At 41.7% G+C, this 3,540-nt stretch overlaps 1 protein-coding gene across 2 annotated transcripts in view; it reads right to left on the reverse strand.

Moving 5' to 3' along the window:
* Positions 1-2,761: 2,761 nt before the first annotated feature.
* RBM4B (RNA binding motif protein 4B) overlaps positions 2,762-3,540 on the reverse strand; it is a 9,926-nt gene continuing 9,147 nt past the window's right edge. Inside the window, exon 4 of one of the 2 annotated variants that reach the window (XM_007115036.4) lies at positions 2,762-2,885. The gene's annotated coding sequence lies outside the window, so the exon portion shown is untranslated. Of the gene's footprint in view, positions 2,967-3,540 lie in introns of both variants that reach the window. The other variant, XM_028501285.2, reaches the window with a different exon arrangement.

Here is a 3,540-nt window from a genome sequence, read left to right on the forward strand (position 1 = left end):
TAGTTGTGGCATGCAGGCTCAGTTGTGGCTCACGGGCTCTAGGGCGCAGGCTCAGTAGTTGTGGCGCACGGGCTCAGTTGCTCCGCGGCATGTGGGATCTTCCCGGACCAGGGCTTGGAACCCGTGTCCCCTGCACTGGCAGTGGATTCTTAACCACTGCGCCACCAGGGAAGTCCCCCAGTTAAAGATGAACTTCCTTAACACAGCCCACAAGGCTCTCGTGAACTGTGCTGGAACTTAGCTCTTTAGATTTCTGCGACACAGATTTCTCCTGCCACAGAGCTCCCCTTCTGCTTCCTAATGGGCACCACACTCCTCCTCCTCAGGATCTTTCACATGTGCTGTTTCAACCTGGAATAGCAGCTGCTCCCCCTCCACCTGTCCCCCAAAGTCAGTCACTATTGACATGTTTTCAGGGTACCCTGTTCTTGTCCCTCTGTTGTGCTTATGACAGACGTGGTCAAAGTTTGCTTCTCAACTAGGAATCACATGTCTCATTCATCACCCAAATCTTGGCCCACAAGCAATTCAAATCACTGAATTCCAGAGCTTTTAGTGTGAGGCCTCGTGGGACTCTAAAATGGTCTATAATGAGCAACTTGGTCTTGGTGAATAAAAGGAATTTTGTACTCACAACATGCAATTTCTAAACTGAGGTTTAGAAATAAACCTATTTGTTCCTATTCAACAGTCCTCTTCCGCTGGCTGAAAACTAACCCCTTTCCCAGTGTCATCTGTTTTGGGTGGAGTGAAAGGATTTTCTAAGGGAGAAATATTTTCTATGATTCTTTAAGGCTTGTCTCCTCCTAAGAAACTTACAATACTTTACCACTTATTATTTTCTAAATTATTGTTTTGGCCACACCACACAGCATTCGGGATCTGAGTTCCCCAACCAGGGATCAAACCCGTGCCCCCCTGCAGTGGAAGTGCGGAATCTTAACAGCTGTACCACCGGAAGTCCCTACTTGACCATTTAAACTGTGCTGTGCAATACAGTAACCACTAGCCACATGTGGCTAATAATAATTAAAAACTTCAGTTTCTCAGCTTCACTAGGCACATTTCAAGTACTTAACAGGCACACGCGGCTAGTAGCTACAAACTGGACAGCACAGGTATAGAACACTTCCGACACTGCCAAAAGAAGTTTTACTGGACAGTGATGTAAAACTGTTTCGCAGAATCCAATATTTTTTCTAGCTTGTCCTGCCAGTGATAATGGAAATCAAGATATGTTAAATTTCTATGTTAACTTAGCACAGAGGAGGACCAGAGATTTTGGTGAGGCTAACAAAAGCTGTACATATTTTATTTCTTTGCTCTGCCCGATGCCTTGCAGATCAATCACAAGGAAATCCCAGTATCTTTGCCTTCTTTTTTGTAAAACAAGGACAATCCCGCCTCCTTGGGGAATATTGGAGCTAACATGGGTATTGTATATACATCATCACTAGTTGGAGCGTGTGCATAGAGATTAACCTCTCTAGATTTTTGTATCCTACCCCCAAAAATCAAGGAAAAGTTTTGCTTCACCTATGTCACAAGTATTTTAAGTACAAAATATGTGGGGAAAGTACTGTATAATTGTTAGATAAAGGTTCACAGAATTTATATCACCTATGTGATACAGGATACAATAAAGCTTAAGTGGGGTTGAGTCCATCATTAAACTTGTTTTATGAGGATCTAAGCAATGATAAGAAAATATGTCCAGAAATCTTTAAAAAAAATTTCTAGAGGACACATTTTATTGCAGAATATTATCACTGCCAGTTATGAACACCCTACTTGCTTTTCTGCTCAAAATACACGTTTCCCCATATCATCGTAACTATTGTATTCACTTTAGCCAAAGTCTAATCCTAGTTTAAACTGTGAATTTAAATGAACATATACTATGAAGTCAAAGTGAGAATCTGACAGGTCCTTTGTTCTGGCTCAGCCTTTTCCTGATGCAGGGTTCTCTCCGTGGGGCTTACTTCTATTACGACTAACCTGGGTTTGCTGGCCCGTAAAAGGGGAAAAAGCAGCTCTGGTTATTTAGAGAGAAGCAGCTGACTACCAGGTATAGCATATTTATCATCAATGTCTCAAGATGCTGGCTCACTTACCTCCACTTATTGCTGCAGCCATATTACTTATCTCACTAAATCCTTCCTTGTACATCTAAATTTCAGATATCTATTCTGTCACTGAAGTTTGTGGTTTGAGCACAACTGAAAAAGAACCAGAAGATACTGGTGGTAAATAACAGTCACACAAATACAAAAAGATACTTAAGTGTTAGAAACGTTTATTTGTCAAAATATTTTTTAAAAAAAAGGGGGGAGAAGTGGAGTAAAACAAGGCTAAATTTCAGCTAGTGCTGTACCATGATCACAGGTCAGACATAAAAAAACAAAACAAAACAAACAAAACAACAACAACCAAAACCCCAACGGTCCTAGCAATTTCAGAAGATTAGCTTCAGTGTTAGAGTCCAGAGCTAACAGAGAAGAGTAAAAGGCTGCTTGCCACTACATGGTCATTTTAAAGGGAAAGGAGATGTTGCAGGTGGACAGGGAGAAGGGTTCAACTCCTAAGGAAAGCAAGATAAGAGGGATTCCACTGTACAGGAAAAAGGGGGTGCCAGCATAATCCTTACCTAGGGCTGCTCAGAGGCTGAGAACATAAGGAACAGAGTGAAAGGCTACAGAGACTAGTATCAGGAGGAAAGAAAAGTCAACTTAGAAGAATTAAATTAAGAAAGAAAACATAGTTGGTCACAAACTCCTTTGTTTACTGAAACATGAAGCAATGGAAACATCCCGGCAAAGGGGACCGCGCGGAGCAAGTTCTCATATATGACCGCAGCCCGAGGGTTCAGTCCGCAATTATCCTACCTGAAAGAGAGCACAACACAAGAGGCTTACACAATGCCTGGAGAGCAGCTTGGCTCCGAGTACAAGGGCCCCGGTCCCGTCCTGTATTCCAGGGGGAAAAAAAAGAACAGAACAAAACAAAACCAAGTCAGACCGGATCAAACTTACAACTCATATAATTACCTAGGAGTCTACTATGGCTATATATAGGAATTTACTTTTAGCTATATCTAGAACAAGAAGCAGTCTATCTGGAAGACTGCTGTGTTGGTGATAACCACATCTTTCTCACTTTCTCACCAATCTTTCAGGCAAGACTACTTCTGTGATACAAGGCTACTGTCGCTGCAACAAAGGGCATACAGATATTATCAAGAACCATAATTTATCCAGAAAAATCAGAAGATGCCAAGGTCTCAAATATGGCCAACTGCACTCTTCTAAATTTGTCTCATTTTTAATCTTTCATAGTGAACAAGTTTTCAGAAATGACCATCACAAAGGGTATCAAGGAGTGGTTCATTCATCCTCCACCATATCCGCATATCATACTGTCACAGATTTAGAGCCATAATTCCAGTAGTTCCTTTTTTTTTTTTTTTTTTTTTTTTTTTTTTTTTTTTGTGGTACGGGGGCCTCCCTCTGCTGTGGCCTCTCCCGTTTCGGAGCACCGGCT

This window comes from Physeter macrocephalus, chromosome 16 (genome assembly GCF_002837175.3).
Source record: "Physeter macrocephalus isolate SW-GA chromosome 16, ASM283717v5, whole genome shotgun sequence".
In the NCBI taxonomy this organism is placed as follows: domain Eukaryota; kingdom Metazoa; phylum Chordata; class Mammalia; order Artiodactyla; family Physeteridae; genus Physeter; species Physeter macrocephalus.